Source organism: Hylobates moloch, unplaced genomic scaffold (assembly GCF_009828535.3).
Source record: "Hylobates moloch isolate HMO894 unplaced genomic scaffold, HMol_V3 SCAFFOLD_14, whole genome shotgun sequence".
Classification (NCBI taxonomy): domain Eukaryota; kingdom Metazoa; phylum Chordata; class Mammalia; order Primates; family Hylobatidae; genus Hylobates; species Hylobates moloch.
In genome coordinates, this window is record NW_026652289.1 from 9296820 (window position 1) to 9318464 (window position 21645).

The window sequence follows — 21645 nt, forward strand, 5'->3', positions numbered from 1 at the left end:
TTTTTTTTTTTTTTTTGAGATGGAGTCTCACCTTGCCCAGGCTGGAGTGCAGTGGTGTGATCTTGGTTCACTGCAACCTCCGCCTCCCGAGTTCAAGTGATTCTCCTGCCTCAGCCTCCCGAGTAGCTGGGATTACAGGCATCTGCCACCATGCCTGGCTAATTTTTTTTTTTTTTTTTTGTATTTTTAGTAGAGACGGGGTTTTACCATGTTGTCCAGGCTGGTCTTGAACTCCTGACCTCAGGTGATCCGCTCACCTTGGTGTCCCAAAGTACTGGGATTGCAAGTGTGAGCCACCGCTCCCGGCCTCAGCTCAGCAGTATTTTTGACTTACCAGCTGAGTATGCTCACTGAAGAACTCCTAATGGCCTTCAGTCCTTTTCTTTAACTTTACACTCCTCATCCTTTTTTTACTCCCAAAACAGACTTCAAGTATAAGCTCCCCATGGATTCTTCAAGGCACCTCTATTTCCCAGCTTGCCAGCAAGCATCAGTGTTCTCCTGTGTCTGTTGGGCCGCCTTAAGCATGCCATTATCCTGTGACTCTCCCTGCCACGGGTCTGTGTTATTATACATCCTCGTAGCACCCTGCTATCCATGCATGTAACTCTTTTTCTGCTCTTCTTTATTTCTTTTGCCTATAATCAGGCTCAGACCATGTTTATACCTATTAAGCCAACACTGGATCCTCTGTCACCTCTGTTTCCCCTCTTTCTCTCTTTTGAATATTTGTTCTGTATTCACCATGTAAACTTTTACTGGGAGGCAGTATAGCAGAATGGAGTCCCAGTTCCGCTGTTAACTGTGTAAACTTGGACAAGCTTCCTCATTTGTAAAATGGGAGTCATGATATTACATATTTCATTTATGGCACTGGAAAGTTCACTAGCAGTGCATAGCGTGAATTGCAACTTCATATATACAGCCATTCTAGAAAATGTGGTGCAGTAGAATGTTACTATTTACCCTGTGCTGGTTGGAGATGAGGGGGGATATGTGGTGGGCCTTGTAGCAGTTCCAGGACATCTGAACAGAAAGGGATTTAATGCAGCTGCTTTTTACCCTTTTGGAAAAAAGGAAGCATGAAGGCAAGAAAAGCAGAGTTTCGTTCAGCACCTTCTTTAACCCTTCCAGGGGGTTGATCCTGCCTGCTCCAGTGAAGCATAACGATCCATTCATTCGTCCATTCATTCCACAAACTTCTGAGTGCCATCAGTGTACTGAGTACTGAACTCTGGAGATGCACGTATCTCACTGGGAGATCAGTATGAGGGCTGGAGGTGCTGACTCCAGACTAACTCCAGGAACAACTCCTAGAAAACAGCCACTGAAGTGGGTCACTGCTGAGGAAGGGGTGGGACTGGGGACCTGTTATTTCAAATATTGGCTTAAAAGAACTGAAATTCATCTAGGCTTGTCAGGAACTGTTTCACGAGTGTGCAGTATAATACAAAATTGAGGATTTTGATAGATTTCCCATCTTTGTTACTCTTACGTTAAAATCATAGTTCACAGAGTGAAGTTGGTGCGATCCTTTCATTTGTTTCTAATTAAAAAAAAAATAACTTCTTACTCTAATTCCTTGTACCCAGTGAAGAAACCCCCTCTCCCTTCCAGGTGGGTCTGTTCCTTGGTTGTTGGGAGAGAGTGTTCCTCCCTTTACTGTCCCCACTCTATGGCTCCGCTGCCTTCTAAGGTATTGGTTGGCAGAATGCCAGCTTTCTAGTCCCCTCTTCATTGTTTGAAGTCATATGTCACCAGCAGGCGTCTTTTATCCGTGAAATTGTTCTAGTCTCTAACTTGCTGCTTGTTGTCTAGAGGCTGCATCCCCAGAGTCATGCTGCGGCATTGCTGACGTCTGGAGATGGTGGAGATGCATATGCGGCCTGCAGGTGACATCAGGATCAGCCACCAGTGCTCTGCCTTACGCTAGCTCTGCCAGAGTCCTGGGGCGGGGGTGACCTGGGGATAAATCTCGAGCAAGGCTGATAGAACCAGACCCACCTCCTGCATTTTAATGGAAACAAGAAGGCTAACTTACTTGGAAGATGCATGAAGTGTGTGTTTTTAATCACGTAGAACAATATATATGTATATTTGCATGTACACACACACACATACACAAACACACAAACACACACACACACACACACACACACCAGAACCAAACCAGTCTCAAGAATAGATTAACACAAAGACAATAATAATAACAATTATTATTATTTTAATTGAGATAGAGTCTCACTCTGTTGTCCAGGCTGGAGTGCAGTGGTGTGATCTTCACTTACTGCAGCCGTGACCTCCTAGGCTCAAGTGATCCTCCCGCCTCAGCCTCCCAAGTAGCTGGGACCAGAGACACATCCCGCCACACCTGGATGAGTTTCGTATTTATTTTTTGTAGAGACAGGACCTCTCACTATGTTGCCCAGGCTGGTTCCAAATTCCTGGCCTCAAGCAGTCCTCCTGCCTCAGCTTCCCAAAGTTCTAGGGCGTGATCCACTGGCCTCATACTATAATTTCCTTAGTGGTCTCCCTGCTATTAGATATTGAAGTAATTTCTAATTCTTGTGATTCTGAAGCTACATTGAACATTTTTATGTCAAAGTCTTTCTTTCAAAAAGAAGTTTTAGGACAAACTCGAGAAACAAGGTCACAAGTGAGTGACCATAAGCATGCCAGTGACTGCCTGTAGATCATTACTGCCAGAGCACTTTCGCGCACCACCAAATGTGAGCGTGACCATTTGGCTGCCGTCTCTTCAGTGATGGGAAAAGGAGGGAAATGTGACTTCCTTTATTGTTTTGTGTTTCTTCCCTGGTTAGGAAAGTTGGCGTGTTTCTTCATTTTGTTAATTATGTTAGTACCTCTCACCCAGGTTTTTCCTGTTGGTTCTGGTTCTCGTAAAATCCCTCTGTGGAGGAAGTCTCTACAGTGTATGGACAAAACAAAACCTAGAAAAAGCAGAGATTGCCTGAGATGCCAGAGATGGCATCAGAGTTTTGTTTGTTTGTTTGTTTTTTGCTTTAAGTTCTGGGATACATGTGCAGAATGTGCACGTTAGGTAAATGTGTGTCATGGTGGTTTGCTGCACCTATTAATCCGTCACTTGAGTATTAAGCCCTACATTCATTAGCTGTTTGTCCTGATGCTCTCCCTCCCCTTTTCCCTTCTCTGACAGGCCCCAGTGTGTGTTATTCCCCTCCCTGTGTCCATGTGTTCTCATTGTTCAGCTCCCACTTGTGAGTGAGAACTTGTGGTGTTTGGTTTTCTGTTTCTGTGTTAGTTTGCTGAGGATGATGGTGTCCAGCTTCATCCATGTCCCTGCAAAGGACATGAACTCATTCCTTTTTATGGCCGCATAGTATTACATGGTGTATATGTGCCACATTTTCTTTATCCAGTCTATCATTAATGGGCATTTGAATTGGTTCCATGTCTTTGCCATTGTGAATAGTGGTGCAATAAACATATGTGTGCAATTTTTTTGTATTTTTAGTAGAGACAGGGTTTCACCATGTTGGCCAGGCTGGTCTCAAACTCCTGACCTCAGATGATTCACCTGCCTCAGCCTCCCAAAGTGCTGGGATTACAGGCATGAGCCGCCATGCCTGGCCTATTTTTGTACTAATTCTACTCATTGTCCTCTACTCTCCTTGTTGGTATTCTAGCAAACATGGCGTCAGTGCTCTGTTTGGTTTCTCTTAGTGCTATATATAGGGTTAGATGCTCAGAGAACCTATGAGGACAACAAATTGGTTTTATCCTCCAAGAATGGGAGGGGGGAGTAGCTAAATAGGCCTGGTCTATGTAGCTCTAATGCAGAGAAATACTTATCTAGGTAATGCAAAATACAAAACCCAGTTGTGTCTGATTTACACAGGTGATACTGACACTGTACATCTGGTGGTAGTAAACTTATAAAATAAATTATATAGCACATGCCTTGCCCTGAAGCACATGTGTACACACACACACACACACACACACACACGCACACACACACCCTGCACGTTTGAAGCTGGTAAATGGGCTGGTGTTAGTCTCCTCGTAGACTAAGTTCACACATACACGTATTTGTGAATGCAGAGTACATGGAAGGATTCCAGAGTCTTGCATCCTTGAAGGAGGTTAACAAGTTCGTGTTTCTAGTTTGCAAGAAATGATCACTTCATGCATAGTGAAGAGAGATTCGTATTATTTGTATTATTGAACTGACTGTTCCTTATAATGAAAGGCTAAGAGAGGGGTGTCCCAGGCAAGTGTAGAGAGGAAGGAAGATGGTGTGTTGGCAAACTGCGAGTAATTCCATATTTAACAGATGACTGTCACCTCCTAGACTATCCATTGATTCAGTAAATATTTGCCTGGTTCTCATTCTCTTCCAGGCATTGTGCATCATTATCCAAATAAGTAGGAAATGTACTTTTGATCGGGTTCAGCTGAATGTATTACTGTTTCATCAGTTCTAAAATACACATTTTAACACTTTTGAAATTGGGATGTGTACTGCCATCAGCGGGGTCTTAGGTTCATTTAAAAGGGCTATTAGTCATTTTTGTATTTGGCGGTGCTTTAACATACACGAGAAGTCCAGGCTCACAGGTCAAGAAAACCCGAGTGGTTATGCCCTAATCAGTATAACAGGTAATTTTAGTGAGTGATACATGTAAGTTTTACTTTGTTGTTTTTATTTCTTTTAACCCTACTCTGAATTAAATGCTATGTTTATTGGTAGGTTTTAAAAATTAGTTATCTTGCTTTAAAAATCACTCTCCTGCTCTAGCTAGATCTTGTCCTGTTCTTGTTCTCCCCTTTTCTGGGAATTGGCCTGTATAACCATATTTTGAAATACTAGGAGAGGTAAAATTAATAGTTAGCATTAATAGTAATGATCTAGATACCACATCTATGTTTGTCTCCATACATCCCTGAACAAGCTGTTGATTGATTTGAAAGGGCATATGTATATGTGCTGGTGCCCATCACATGTGCTAAGCCCATCACAAAAGAGCTGTGATTACTATCATTAAAAGTAATGTAAATGAAAAATTATTCCAAAATAAAAGTTTATTTAAAAAATCCCATCAGGTCAGATAAATATGCTTTATGAAGTCTGTGTGTCATCCATTAAATTAGAGGATTGATGCTTTTTTTTTTTTTCCAAGACAGAGTCTTGCTCTGTCACCCAGGCTGGAGTACAGTGGTGCAATCTTGGCTCACTGCAACCTCTGCCTCCTGGGTTCAAGCAATTCTCCTGCCTCAGCCTCCCAAGTAGCTGGGATTACAGGTGCACGCCACCATGCCCGGCTAATTTTTGTATTTTTAGTAGAGACGGGGTTTTGCCGTGTTGGCCAGGCTGGTTTCGAACTCTTGACCTCGTGATTCGCCTGCCTCAGCCTCCCAAAGTACTGGGATTACAGGTGTGAGCCACTGCACCTGGCCGAGGAGTGACCTTTTGTCACCATATCTTACTTATAAGGAAGATATATCAGCAATAATTTAACTTACTTTTACAAGGCCTGACAGTGGCTCATTAGCAGCTGTGGGAGGGTGAGGATGACTGGCTGCAGCTCTCCTATTCCCACCAGAGGCCACCTGATGTCTCTTGTACCTGTGATGGGACCCTCCTGTCAGCTGTCAGTTTCTCCTCTTCTTCCCTCTTTCCTCTCCCCTCCTGTCTTCTACTCTTTCCTTCCCTCCCTTCCCGTCTTCTTCTCTTTCCTTCCCTCCCTTCCCTTTCTCCATTTTAGTCACAATTCTTATTTTAAAGGTGTGCATTTAAAATTCCTCTTATAGCCTAGAGTTTGCATCTTCAAACTTGTCAGTTTTAGGATAATCGCTGCTGTTTTTTTGTACTGAAAACTCAGCAACAAGTCTTCAGTCCATTCAGACAAAATGCGTAAAGTTTTTTGTGTCTTTAAACACATGCTTAAATATCATATAGACATAACTAAGGTTCCTAAGAGGTAACGATGTGAACATTTGGGTTGCAGAAGTACTGAAACCTTGTTTTAAAATCCTGTCATTGAGATCACTGCCGGAGCAAAGTGCAGAGCAGGAGGTTTGGGGAGGAGGGTTCTGCAGAGTTGGCCAAGGATAAATCTCCCAACCATTTTTTGGTAAGTGTGACACGGTAGCCGTGTTAGCTGGGGATGCCAGTGAACTGAATGAATAAGTGAATGAATGGATGTCTAGCAATTGTAGTCAACCCACTCTTCCACATCTTCTTGGCAGTGGTTCAATAAAACCTTGAAAGACGGTTGTTTTTTCTGTTCTTCCTAATTCTCGTGTGCTCCTACTATACACGAAAGACAGAGGGGAAGAGCAGGGAAATGAAGGCAGATTTGCCCAAGGCATGATCCCCTGGACACAGTGGCCAGCTCAGCCCTCACTGTGGCCCCCTGCCCAAGGTGGTGTCAGCTCGGGGTGAAAGAAATTCGCCATCACCCAAGTGGATTGTCTCCCAGTCCCCAGTCCTTGGCTGAGGAAATAAGCAGGAGGACGATGCTGTCAGCTGAACACGTGGTTCCTTTCACCCTTTTTGACATGGGAATCAGGCCTCCCGCGCACTCATTCGTTTGTCTTTTTACACCCTCTTGCCGGGCACCGTCACGTCCCAGGCGCTAGGGCTGGCACTAGTCCAGACCATGAAGTCACCTCCCAGTCTGCACTCAGCATCGTACTTTCTGGTTTATATTTCCCCTTCACGGGGTCACCACCCACGGAGCTGACTTCTGGTTTTTCCATGCTTTTGGGGTCATCGAAAAGACAAAAACTATCCAGACCCAAGAAATGCTTCAGGTTGTCCTTGACTTCAAGATGGAACTTCACCAAGGACGTGCCACTTTCTGTCCAGGAGCCTGTCTGCCTCCTGCAGCCACCAACCTGACATCCACGGTACCCACAGCGCCCAGGCTGTTCATGCTGAAGGGCACATACAGGCCCGTGCCAAACTGCCCTCAGCGCCCCCTTGGCATCCCAGAAGCCTGTGCTTGTTGGTGCCCAAAATCCAGTGAGGGCTGAGGCAGCAGGGGGCTGGCATGTCAGCGCCACCCTGAGCATGTGCACACCTGGCTAGGTCATGACAGTGCCCGGGCTCGGCCACAACTTTGCTCCAAAATCAGAGCGGGTGCCAGGAGCAGGGACAGGCCCTGCAGCAGGAGCAGGCACTTCTGAGCCTGTGGGGGAGGGGGGGCTTCCTGGGGCCTCTGAGAGTGCAAGGAATCTCAGTCGGCGGCCTGGCTGTGGCTGGGCAGCAGCAACTGCTCCTGGGAGAGTGGGGCTGCAGCCCCTTCAACTTGGAAGGGGGCGTGGCTCTCACCTGTTCCCAGTTCCTGCCAGCTCTGTAGAGGTGCAGCCTCAACCATGCCTCCTCCGCTACAGCTGGCACGGGGCCTCACTACCATCACTACCTGCCCCCTACTCTCCAACTCATGGGAAGGGTCTACCAGGCCACCGCTCCCTGGGCCCTGCCCCTTCCTTTGCCTCATTCCTGTTGGCCAAGGACCCACCTTCTCACTGAGGGAGGGGTGCTGGTTGGTGGTCGTCTCCATGGGTCGCACTGCCTGGCTTTTGGTGGGACCCTGACATGGCTTGAGTCTGGTTTATTTTTGCTGCCCTGTGAGTGCACTTTATCTGGCTTAGGTAGGATGGCTGTTTTTTATTTATTCATAAAATCCTTGACCCTATCATTTAACAAGCATTTTTACTTTAAGCTTGAGGGAACTTGCAACCTTTCGGATGTGCAACTTCTTAGTTATGCTTCTTTCTTTTAGATACATGGTACTATGTTTTCCCCTGCACTGTTTCTTTATGGGAAAGTGGAAAGAGTATGGATTTGGGAGCCCAGCAGACCTCAATTTAATCCTCTCAGTGGTGGCTGCTAGCTGTGTGGCCTTTAACACCTGACTCACCTTCTCTGAGCCTCAGGTGTTCTGTCTGTAAAACAAAGATGCCACTTGCCCAAAGGATTGTGAGGATTAGAGATAGTGTGTGTAAAACAGATGCTGTATTAGAAGCTTTCCGTTAATGATACTGTTAGTATCATAGCTTAATTATTACAATGTTCAGATATAGCAGAGTTTAGACTGATAACACTATAGTAGGATTGATGAGCCTACAAAGAAGTGGTAGATGCTGATGTGAAAACGAAAGGTCAGAGGAAGTATTACTTTCAGATTTTTTCAGTGTAATATTTGATTCATACAAAAGAATAAATGCAGCACAGGTGTTCATTATGAAGTGTGGAAACAAAGTGGGCAGGATCATATGTCCCTCGTGCTCCTCTCATGCCCACACCCCTCTGGGGAACCCTTCTGCTTTACCTGATGTTTAGCACTGAGGATCAACTTTTGCAAAACTTCAGCCCATTAAGTTGCTATAAATGTCCTGAGTCCAGGTGGCAATCTGACTCTACTTATTCTCTCTTTAATTCATTCATTTAACAAACACGCCATGTGGATTCCCTCCAGTTTCTAGGTGTGCTTCTGTCCTTGTGTTTTCATCTTTCGGAGCCTCCTAAGCTGCTGCTTCCTGCCAGTTCTGTAGGGGCTCAAGTATTTCGTCCTTGATGTTTCTGGCATTAGCATCGACGTTGCTTTATAATTTGTCGCAGTCGGTCTTGAGGGCCATCCAACCATACCCTGTGCTGCTAACAGGGACTCAAAACTAACTCGTCAAGGTGTAATTTCCAGTCAATATTAGGCCCACCACTATGAACTGTCTTCTGGAGATGGTTTCAGATTTTCGCCTGTAAGGATAGCTGCAGTAAATGCCTGTATAAATGCTCAGCCCCGACTCCATCTTGATAAATGGCTAAATTATCTCTTAATTGAGTACAAGCAAAATACAATGAGAGAAAAAGAGAAGTGTTCAAATACTGCCGCTCCTCCAAGGGAAATTAAGTGCTCTTTCATGTCTGTTTTTTAAAAGTGGGTTTAATGACACCGTTGTGTGGCTAATGCTGGGGAAACACATCCTCCCCCAGCGTAGGCACATAATAATGCTATTTAAGCTCGCTTGTGAAAAAGGCCTTCCCTTGCCGTTTCATGTAGTGTTTCTCATGTCATTACTTGGACAACCTAATGTAAAAATATTTTGGCTGCAGGTGTCACAAGTGACACACTGGCCCCTCTCTCCCCAGTGTGTAGGGACAAAAGCGGGTTCTTTAAGACCTGCACTTTTAATGAACCGTCTTACTTTAGACACTCAGAATCTAATAGTGTGCCTTTTGGTGAAGTTGTTGAGAATTTTAATGCATTTTAGTTCTCATTCATCACGGCCTATGTGCTCCTCGCGGGAGGGTCTTTAGAAATAGGATTAACTTCTAGAGGAATGCATTAGCCATGCCACAGAAGTAGGCAATGTGCTAACTAGTCTGATAGATTGCTCCAACCTTCAAATCCTTCTGGCTGCCCCCCTCCCCGACTTTTTTCCCTTTATTGACAGCTTCTCATTGAATGGCTAGAAGCATTAGTGTATTTAGGAGTTAGATGTTTTGTATGATCCTAGGCTGATCTCATATTCCCTTTCTGAAATTAATTCGACACTGCTTTACATGTTAATCCGCAAAGGATTGATTTGGAGAAGGTCAGAGCAGTGCAGCCTCAGAAAATGGAAGAAAAGCTCCACTTAGAACAGCTCATTTCAGTTCCCAGACCTAAGCCTGGCTGCCTTTTCATTGTGACCCTTAGCCAGCTGTAGGCGGCTTGGACATCTCGCAGAATACATCAAACAGTAGGGTTTGATGTGTAGGATCGTTGGACTAATTAAGTTTAGCTTGGTTAACCAATTGCAGTTTGCAAATTGAACAATTGCACTTTGAAAGCGTCTGACACAATAGAACACAGAATCTTCTTTTTTAGGCATAAACATTCCCAATAATGGAGTAGTACTTTTTGAAAGAAGCTTATACCAAATCCACACAGTTTGGATGTCTCTAACGTAAAGTTCGTTTCACTGGTAACAGAACTCCAGTCTCCTTTATTCCAGGAATTGCATGATGTCAAAGGCAAGAAGCCCCAGTGCAGTGGGTGGAGAAGCAGGTGGAGGAGTGGGGTGAGGGAGAGAAATGCCGGTGGGTGGAGGATAGGTGAGTGTTGGAGAATTAGGAGATCTCACATCTTAGAAGAAAATGTTTTTTAATCTTGAGCCATAGTCAGACAAATGTTGGAGAACTGATCACAACTATGGCATAAGATCTGTGATGACTTTTAAAAGATGAAAACCCAGAAAATCAAATTAAGGTGAATGTAGGGTCATTTGGTGGAAAGACTCAGTTTTACAGGGAAGAACAGAGAAACCGATTAAGTCCAGACTGAGCAAAGACATAAATGGTCACGACCAAAGTAATTCTAAGTGCGAGTAAAAAGAAAAAGTACCGATGTTTATAATCTACCTTTATATTGAAGGATTGCATGTTAGTTGCTTTTTCATTTTGAAAAGAGTATGATATGTAATGCATCCATTATCTGCTGCTTCCATCTTCCACTCTAATCGAGTCTATATCTTCATCGAGCACTTACTCTTCGCTCTGAAAAGTTCCTGCAGCAGCCTGCTGTACTGTAGCCAGACTGGGTTGCTTGGCGTGGCAGAGGGAAGCCAGCTTTAATCTTGGCCACTGAAAGTCTTACTGGGATCTGAGCAGTGCCCACAGCTGACTCCTCTGATCCTTTGCTGAAGTACTTAGTATATCATCACAAGGCTTTTCTTAGAAGGTTACGAGTCATGGGAAAGGAAATTTTTACCACCGATTTCCCTCACACCTGTGGATGTAAGGCAAGAAGCAGGGAGGACTTACTAGATTCGTGGTGGCTGTGGGCTTCTTGCCTTTGGAGCTGTGTCGTGTATCTCCACTTCCTGAAGTCAGCACTTCTGATAGCTCATTTTCTATATCTACAACACATTTCATTGGCTGCATTGGCTTACCCATACAACTGTGTGTCCTGGGACCTCAGTAGAGGCTTAACTTGATTACTAGAATGTCTGAGTGGCAGAAGGCAATCCAGAGAAGGATGGCTAGTCCCCAGCTTCAGGGTAACATTGAGCAATTCAGAGCTTCATGCAAAGTAGCAAAGAAACAGTAACTACAGTGACAAGGTATTAATAGGCAACGTTACCGAAATCCTCCTTTGTATTTCCTAGACATACGTTATTAAGTTTATCCCCCACAGCAGCCTAGTGACAGTCACTTTTTTTTTTTTTTTTTTTTGAGATAGAGTCTTCCTTTGTCACCCAGGCTGGAGTGCAGTGGTGTGATCACAGCTCACTGCAGCCTTGACCTCCCAGGCTCAAGTGATCCTGGATCCTGTAACTGGGACTACAGGCAGGCACTACCACATCTGGCCTGGCTAATTTTTAAAATTTTTTATAGAGGTGGGGTCTCACTATGTTGCCCCAGTCAGACATTCTTTTATTGATCCCTTTTTACGGATGTAAAAACCGAGGCTAAGAGTAGTATGGAACCTAGGGAGACAGTGTTGGAGCCAGAATTCAGCACACGTGTCTGACTCTGGTACTCTTAACCATTGTACTTTAGAGCCCCCTGAGTTAAAGAAAAACCATTGCCGACAAGTTAAAACCCAGACCAGTGTCCACATTTGACTAGATGACTAGTGGAGACATCCTATTCCATATAATCAATTAATTGAGTAGTGGAATTTCCTGGGTGGGAGAATTGTAGGCTTCTGTGAATGACAAGAATAATTACCATTTTCCTAATGCCTTTTTTTCTGTCTCGAGTCAAAGGTATCAAGGAACCAGTAAAAATCCCATGTATTTGCCCTGGAGTCTCAGTTGACCATCCTTGGTCTATGTAAATGCCCTGAACTAGGACAATTTTTCTCCAAATAACTTTTGGAAAGTGATGAGAGTGCCTGTTTTGGTGTGTACATAGGTACACACATCACTAAGGGTCAAACCATGGCCAGGTCCCGAAATTTCAATTCACTTTTTAGGAGCACCAATTTGATGAATTCTACACAACCTATCCCCCGTCTTTACTCATTTGTCCAAATGTGACAAGGCATTTGTGTTGGATTCTGAAGCATACTGCCCTGTGTCTCAGTAATAATATGAGAAGCATGAATGTCTAAAATTGTTTGCTGCTTTTGCTGTCTGTGCATTTTTTGTTGTTGCTGTTGTTGCTCAAAACTCATGTGTTAGTATGGATGACAATAGTGGTTATTTCTTACAGTGCAGAATTAGAAGAAACCTCAGAAGAGACCAAATCTTTGTATTTCACCTTCACTGTTAGAAAAGCTTCATTGAGGCCAGGTGCGGTGGCTCACGCCTGCAATCCCAGCACTTTGGGAGGCCAAGGCAGGTGGATCATTTGAGTTCTGGAGTTCGAGACCAGCATGACCAACATGGTGAAACCCCCGTCTACTAAAAATACAAAAAAAATTAGTGGGATGTGGTGGCATATGCCTGTAATCCCAGCTACTCAGGAGCCTGAAGCAGGAGAATTGCTTGAACCCGGGAGGCGGAGGTTGCAGAGAGCCGAGATTACACCACTGCATCCCAGCCTGGGTGACAGAGCGAGACTCCATCAAAAAAAAAAAAGAAAAGCAAAGCTTCATTGATCCCTGGCCTCATTTCCCTCAGCCACACATTCACGCACTCACATGGCCTTCCCTGGCCCTCACAGGGCCCCCACTCCTCCATCTGCTTCTCCACCCATTGCACTGGGTCTTCTTGCCTTTGACCCCATGCAATTCCTGGAATAAAGGAGACTGGAATTCTGTTACCAGTGAGACGAACTTTGAACCAGCAGTATCAGCATTGCCTGGAGAGGGATTAGAAATGGAGAATTCCAGACTCCACGACCCTATCCAATCAGAACCTACATGTTAAATTAACAATGTCCCTGGGTGATTTGTATGCACGTTAAAGTTTGTAAAGGACCACATGGAATTCTACCAAAATAAGGAAGGCTTTATTTTCTCTTTACATTTTCCCTTCTCTCACCTCTACCCCTTCTTACAGCTGCCTTTTCTCTACTTCCTGGACTACCAGAAAGAGGTAAACGTGTTAATTTCTCATTCCCCATGTTATGAATGTTTTCATAAATTTGCCAGATAAAATCCAGGATGCCCTGTTCATTTTGAGTTTCAGATAAACAACAGATAGCTTTTTAGTATAAGTATATCCCATGCACGGTTTGAGACATACTAAGAAATTATCTGTTGTTTATCTGAAATTCACATTTAAATGGGCATTCTGTATTTTTATTTGTGAAATCTGACAGCCCTAGTTGGAAGAAAATGATAGTATAGCCCTTTTGGGGAGAAAGTGACAATAGACAAATATACAAATGATTTTGGAGGAGGAAACCTGGAGAGTCCACCATTTACCTCCCTGGCAAAATGGTACCTTGAAAGGGGTGGGATTTGGGGTTTTGAATAAGATGTCAGTAGGGTCTTTCTCCTTACCTGGGTTGTAGTGTGTTTGGGGGAGAGCAGGAGGGGGTGAGGACAGTGACCATCAAGAGAAAACTCTATTCTATTCTTTCTGAGCCTCCAAAGACCCCCACATGAATTAAGCCCTACTCTGGGAAACCCACGCTGACCTAGCACTGGGGGCACATTTTTCCACCAGGTGGCTTTAGGGGAGGGACCTGGCAGAATCGAAAATTTGGAAGAGAAAATGCTCTCCATGTGAGTGTTTTCATTTCTACAGGGTTTGAGTTTGGGCTTATTATGTCAGATTTGACTATTAAGTTTTCTTATTTGATGAGGAACACGAAGCTTTCGTTTATTGGCCTCATTAGGTGAAGGTATTACAGGTGTTTCTAAAACAGCTTGTGACCTAATATTTCTTATTGTTAGGTACTTCCAGATGATGGAGTTTGACGAAAATGCCCCAAAGCAATGAAACTCAGATTTAAGGTTTCAACATTTGCCGTGACTCTTTGCTTTTTATGTCATTTAATAAGTTGTACATACATATTCTAAGGGAAATTATGAGCCGCCTGATTCATTACACATTTTTCCAACTAGTAATTGTGTTGGCATCAAATGTTGGCATCCTTTGAAAGAAACTGGCATATTACTTGATCATTGTAAATCTCTCAGTACTTTTAACAAAATGGCATTAGAATCATTTTCTTAAAAATTTGCTTTCTCCCATGATCCCTGCTTGGGAAATAGGCAGTGTTGGTAGAATTCTTTCAGGACTCATTTGAAAAACTCAACCTTTCAAGAACAAGTCTTCTTGCTATTGGCATACTGACCTGAAAAACATAAATAAGAATGTCTGTGGAGTTCAGGCATGAGTGAGATTATTACAGGAAATTATGTCGTGGAAGAAATAGAAGCTAGAATATTAAAACACCAGTTGTTTGGCTGCATGTTTGCGTTGCTTAGTATCATGAGCAAGTTTGTTCAGAGGAATGCTGACTAAATTTATAGTCTGGGTAAAGTGACTTTCCTCGTTACAGCAAAATTATCCATGCAGTTTACATATTTGCAAATATGCATAGCATATTGCCAGAAAGCAGGGACCCAAGGCTTCTGGTAGATCTTTTCTTCTCTTTTTGAGACAGAGTCTCGCTCTGTTGCCCAGGATGAAGTGTAGTGGCACCATCACAGCTCACTGCAACCTTGAACTCCTAGGCTCAGGCAGTCATTCTACTTCAGCTTCCCAAGTAGCTGGGACCATAGGCATATAGCACCATGCCCGGCTATTTTTTTTTATTTTTAGTAGAGGCAGGGTCTCACTTTGTTGCCCAGGTTGGTCTTGAAATCCTGGACTCAAGCCATCCTCGCACCTCGGCCTCCCAAAGTGCTGGGATTACAGGTGGGAGCCACCGCGCCAGCCCTAATTTTTTTCTTTTTAAAAGGAGGAAAAGTCGGAGGTGAAAAATTTAGTATTTTTTATATTGGTATGTTGTCTCTGGCTTGCTCTTTCATATGTAATTTCTTATTTTCAGTTTTCAACATACTAAATTTGGTGAAGAGTACAGTGTCCGTTTTTTGAGGAAATAATTTTCTTAGCAATTTAAACAAACAAAGTCAAAATAATGAGAGCTATATTTTTGAGCTTATAAAGACTCGTAAAAATTATTTTTAAACTTATTTTTAAAACTAACATTCTAAGACATAATTTGCTAGATTTCAGTGATAATTTAGGCATGCTCATTCTGCAACTAACAGTTGATCAAAATTCAAAGGATAAAGTGTACCATAAGTGACAGAAAGGATAGGGGGCATTAAAGCTTTAGCTAACATACTCTGTGTGTTAGAAAAATTACAGATAATTCCATAGTAGGTAGGTATTTTCCTCCCTCTCCTTGAGATTTGTTGAGAATCTGTTACCTCCCAATTTGATCAGACTCTGAGAAGGATAGAGAGAGATTTGATACAGAGTTAATTCCGCAAAACCTCAGTAGCTTTCACCTTGACCTGGCTGTACACACACCTCAAGCCTCTTGCTTTGTAGAAGGATGGCTTCCTCATGTTTGTGAGGCAGTCTGTGGCTCCTGCAAGTTCTTCTTGAGCAGAATGATTATGTGGGGTGGAAGGAGCCACCCAGTGTCCTAGGGGCCCCAGCTAGCCCAGGACAATAAAGACTCACAGGATGCCAAAGCAGGAGGGGGGCTTGGCGAGCTTTTGCCCAACCCCCGGGTTTCACAGGTTAAGAAGCTGAGACCCAGAGAGACACAAAGTCTCTTCCTGATCCTTCAGCAAGTGAGTGGCTGGGTCACACCAGTTGCTGCAGCCCCCACTGCCAGTCCTCTGCCCTTTGGCCACCTCACACCATCTGCAGGCATCGTGTTCAATAGCAGGTGAGGTCACCGAAGCAGGCATTTTGAAAGTTTAGAGACTAATTATGACCAGAGCATTGTTTCATGGGTGTCTTACATGGGAAAGAGGTCTTTTAAAATTGACTTCTGAACCACATTTCTCCAAGGAGCACTACTAAATGAATTTATTTTCATACTTAGTTCTGTAAGAAGCAAACTGTGCCATCTCCCAAGTTCCACTGTAGCAAGCTGAAGCTTGTTTTCTAACATTGCAGATGGGACATGCATTAGAACAGCAGCAGGGAGGGCATTTGGGCTCTGTACAGGCAGTGGTCGAACTCCCCTCATTCTTTGGTTCTTGAGGCACAGAGTAGCCTCCTGGAGGCAGAGGTGTCCGCCTCCCTGGCCTCACCTGTCCTGCAGTAGGTTATAGTTTTTGAAGATCAGTTTCTAGAAATGAAGTGATATATATTGTTCATGATTCTAAAAGATAAATAGGTCACTGCTAGCTTGAACTGTAATAATCTAGAATAATAGCATTGTAAAGAGCATGGCAGCTGTACCATTAAAGGGTGAAAGTGTGCTGTTTCCGGGTAGAATCCAGTGAATGAGGAATAGATACGTTATCAGTCCAATAAATGAGAGATAGATACTTCATCAGTTAAAAATGTAACAAATGGTAACAGTGTGAGGTAATGCATATATTAATTAGCTAGATTTAGTAATTTCATAATCTGTAGGTACTTCAAAACATCGTGTTGTACGTGACAAATACATTCAGTTTTATCTGCCAGTTAAATGAGTAATATGCTTCTCTTCCTTTTCTTCTCTCTCAATCAGCACTGTGGACTACTAAGTCTTTCTTTTCTTCAGAATTTTATTATTAATTATGATCCTTATTCTCTTTGCTCAAATTATCCCAGATTTGGTTTGAAAAGTAGGCTCCCATCTCCTTTTGACAGGGCCTCATGGATCTTTGATCACTTCCTCACTCTCTGGCATAATAAGACCTTCCAGGCGTAACCTTGTACCCAGCTCTGGAATGAGCTATTTTTATATGTTACTTTCTACATTTTTAGAAGGAACTCTGGTTCCTTTTATTGGGGAATGGTATTTAGATACAAAGGTCTGGGAACTTCTGCTTCTGAGAATGGCAGACCAAGATCTTACCAGACAGATCCTCCCACCTCCATCCCTCCCACCCCCCCACACAGAAAATAACTATGAAACCTGGGCATAATTCGGAAAGCAGCTGCCTGAAGCCATTGAGAGTGAGCAGAAGCAGGCCAGCTATGGTGGGAGAACCTCGTTGGGACGGGGCGGGTCTTGAGCTGCACCAAGTAAGCTCAGGACCAAGGGCAGGTGGTGCAGTGAGGGGGAATCCTAGAAGAAAGGGGCTGGAGCTAGACTCGAACTCCTGCCCTCATGTGATCCGCTTGCCTCAGCCTCCCAAAGTGCTGGGATTACAGGTGTGAGCCACCGCGCCTGCCCTAACCCAGAATTTATATCTTGTAGAAATATCCTTCTAAGATTGAAGGGAAATAAAGGCATTTTTCGATAAAAGAAAAAAGAATTTATCCCCAGTAGACCTGCACTGTAAGAAATGCTGCAGGAACTTCTTTCAGTTAAAGGGAAATAATACCAGTTGGGAACTCAGGTCCTTGGAAAAGAATAAAGACTACTGGACTGGTAAATATTTGGATCAATGCAAAATACTAGTTTTCTTTCTGCTTTTTTCTTCTTAATTTCATTGTTAATCATATAAGAATTTTGAGCAAAAATTATAACACTGTCTTGCGAGGCTTATAACATCTATAGATGAGATACATGTAACAGCTATAAGGTAAAGACCAGGGGTAGATAAGGACCTCGACGGTGAGAAGCGTTCTTTATTGTAGAGGTCGTACAGTGTTGACTGTAGGCAGACTGTGAAAACTTATATTTCTAACTTGCAGCCAACTTAAAAATGTAAATAAATGTGTGTTAAGCCAATAGAAGAATTGAAATGGATATTCAAATAAGTTTTTAAAGACAGGAAATGGGGAACAGAGGAAAAAAATTGATTTTTTTGACTAAATGAGTAAAAGAAAATAGTTTTTTAAAATCAGGTTTTAATAATATGTTGAGCTATTCAGTAACCATTTAACCTTGGGTTTTTGAAGAACATGAGCATGGGAAAATGCTCCCAATGTTACATTAAGTGAAAAAAGCAAGATGCTCAGCTAGTGTAGTATGACAACAATTTTTAAAAATACAATGATATAGTCATCCATGTAACATAGAAAAATGCATCAAAGAAAATATACCAAAATGTCTTTTGGTAGAGTCACGAGTGACTTAATGCCTTAGTCTTACTTCTTTTTTTTTTATTTTCTAGATTTTCTACAATGAACATGAGTTATCACAAAACTTACTTTTTAGCTATTGCCAGAGTCCTAAAGTGGCACGGTAGTGTTTCTTTGGTCTCATTTTATACACTTCACTAAGTTTTTCTAATAGTTTTTAGCTGATTCTTTTAGATTTTCTAAGTGAACAGTTGTGCAATGTGCCCATAATATAACGACTCAGTTATATATTGAGTCATGAGAGCTGTTAATGTCTAACTGTCTGCTTTAATGCAGGGGAGTATCCCTGAGAACATTCAGGCACTGATCAGTGCCCAAACGACAGGGACTCCCACCTCCTGATGCGTCCACCCTGATCCACAGAACGGGGTCGTGGTGAGGATGAAACGCCGTGATGAACATAAAGTGCCAGACTCTGTACTTGACCATCACGTGCTCTCACTCAGCGTTAGCGGTTATTATTGTGAGGACGAACCTCTGGAAGCACATGTTTCTCAGGGCAGGGGACAGAGCTGAGCAGTGGCAGCAGCCACACCAGGCAGTGGGTGGATCATCAGAAAGGATGAGTTATTAACAGTGGGCCCCTTAGGGTGGTCAGTTCTGAGCAGCTGTGCCTAAGCATGAATTCAGCCTGGCCTGCTTTCCTGATTTGAAAATCCACACCCGTATGGAGATGCTCTCGCTTTTGTGGGTCCTGAATGAATGATGAACAATAATAACGCTGACATGTGGCCTAGCGTGTGGCCTCCCTCCATAGCTTCTATCATTTCAGGAGGCTTGCCGTGGGAGACTCAGGCTCCAGGTTTATCCCATGAATAAAGAGTCTCTCTGTGGTCCGCAGCCTTTGTTGGTCCTGGTGGTCTCTGTCCTCAGGTTTTCACGCTCTTGCGTAAGCCTCTCCCCTTGCAGGTGGGTCAGACCTACTGGATCACTTCTGACAAATCAAATATAGCAAAAGTAATGGGATGGAAACTCCTGTTTTGCACTTCTGGGTGACTTCTGTCTTGCTTGCTTTTCCTCTTCCCCCTACCCCCAGCTCTGAGGGAAGCAAGCTGACGTGCTATGAGTAGCCCCATGGCAAAAGATTAGCAGCTACTGGGGCATCGAGGCCTGTGGCAGACTACAGATGAGTTTGGGAAGGGACAAAGTGGAGGCGGAGCCACCCCCCCCAGGCAAGCCTTGAGATGACCACAGTGCCCGCTGACACCTTGAGTGCAGCCTTGTGAGAGACCCTGAGCTAAAGGCATCCTGCTGAGCCAACCCAGACTCCAGGTGCACAGAAACCATGGGTTTCTTAAGTTGTCTTAGGCTGCTTAGTTTTGCGTTCATTTGTTACATAGCAATAGATAACTAATACACTCTCTTAAACAACTTAGAGTCTCTACTGACTTCCCCTACCTCGTCCCATTCCTCCCACATTTAGTCTTCAAGGAATTGTTCTAGTTTCACCATGGTACCCTTTTATTTTTGAAATTTTTCATTAAGGCACCAAATGCCTTTTCTACCTATTTCTTCATCTTTCCATCTTGCTTCTAGCCCGGCAACCACTTTTTTGCTGTGCGGTCAAAAGATAGCACACTGACCGTCACCTTTCATTTCACCTGTTTTTTTTTGGAAACCTCACCTGCTTCTTTCAAAAGTTGTAGAAAGATGTGGCTTCATTGCGATCTAGAGTCCAGAGCAGGGGCTCTCAGCCTGCTTTTTGTCTCTGTCGTATCTCAAAGACGATGTTGCACAGGGAGCCACACTGTGGGCCAGGGCAGTGAGGTGGCTTCTGACCACACACAGTTCCCAGTCTCCTAGCTCCAAGCCCTCCCCCTTACCAGCTATGTGTGTTGGCTTCCTGAGATGAATGGTGGAAAAGGCTCTGGTCCTGACTGTGCTGAACTCAATGGCGATACCTCTGGACTCAAGCGGCATGTCAGTATGGCTTAGCCGTGTGACCCAGAACATGTCTGTCTACCAAGTTTCTGTATCTGGGAGGCCTGGACAATGGTAGCCGCAATTTCCCTCTCCTTAAATAGAGCTTCAGGGAAAGAATCCCTCTGTAAGTGATAGAAGATGAGCATTTAATATTTTAAACCTGAGCAGAATGATTGTACCATTTGCAAACTGTAATAGGAGCCACCATTGTCCCTGGGCCCATGAAGAGTTACGGAGAAAAGTAGGTCATCACACCTCCTGAAAATATTTGCCAGTTGAAAATTAGTTTCTCATAAATTGCCTCTTTATTCTTTTAACTCCTACTTCATGAAGCGGACATCTCGTGATGGACGCCTGTATGCTGTCCCTGTGGCTAGTGGTCTGTTCACACCATTCCTGGCTACGTTAGGTGTCCCCAGTGCAGAGAATTAAGTCACGGTAAAAGTATACTCTGGATTTTACCAAGAGGTCACGGAGAGCCCCTCTTCCCTTGGCAGTCAGCGGCATTCTTATTACACTTCATTTATCTACTTGGGAGGACTCGGGAGGACCAGCTGGGCCCCTGTCTGCACTCATCAAGAGTTAATTTCTGAGCGAGGTGCTGTGGTCATGAACAAGTGCAGAAGGTACCCCGGTGGCCCTGCCAGACAAGAGGGGCCCTTAATTAGCAGCCACGTTCAATCAGGCTGCTTAACCTGCCGCGGAGCCGGGGAGGTCATGTCCTTCCTGCCGCCCTGCCTGTAAACACAGCTCCCAGAGCCGGGCCCGGACTCCATGCGGCCTGGGAGGAGGAAGGTACCTGGAAGCAAGGAAGATGGTGCAGACCTGAACCTGACCCGCTTCCAGGGGATACCTGGACTCTGCTGTTATTCTTGATGGAGTAGTGAGGGTTAACCAAGAGAGTATTTTTTTTTTTTCTTTAAAATTTGGAGGCGTCTTTTGTCCTTGCCAACTTCATATTTCCCAAGCTGGACATCTTACTGGCTTGTTTTCATTGCTATTAAAAAAAGTCTTACTTATGTTGTCATGTTTCTGGCATTGCCTAGGGCTAGCCATGCACTGAGACCTCTTGCTGTAGTGGAAAGTCAGAATCCTTCACCAATTTTGTGGCCTTGCTTAATCTCTCTGCAATGTCCTTTGTTCAGATACAAAACAAGGATGATTGCACTGGCCCTGCCACCTCATGGAGCTGTTAAGATGGAACCATGGAGAGACAGTTTGTCAACTGTCAAACCCTGTGTCAAATATCAGCTGATAGAATTGGACACCAGGATTGGAGTGCTTTTACTTGGCCCATTCGTTATAGGTAGCCAAGGTCCATTTTTATTTTAACAGTCACATAGAGAATACCAAAAACCCTGGCTGGGCGCGGTGGCTCACGCCTGTAATCCCAGCACTTTGGGAGGCCGAGGCGGGCGGATCACAAGGTCAGGAGATCGAGACCATCCTGGCTAACATGGTGAAACCCCATCTCTACTAAAAATAAAAAAATTAGCCAGGCGTGGTGGCGGGTGCCTGTAGTCCCAGCTACTCGGGAGGCTGAGGCAGGAGAATGGCGTGTACCCGGGAAGGCGGAGCTTGCAGTGAACCGAGCCAGCCTGGGCGACAGAGCGAGACTCCGTCTCAAAAAAAAAA

General features: G+C 44.0%; 1 protein-coding gene across 7 annotated transcripts in view; it reads left to right on the forward strand.

Moving 5' to 3' along the window:
* Positions 1 to 21645, forward strand: part of HLCS (holocarboxylase synthetase) — a 241208-nt gene that overhangs the window by 164833 nt on the left and 54730 nt on the right. The window lies entirely within an intron of this gene.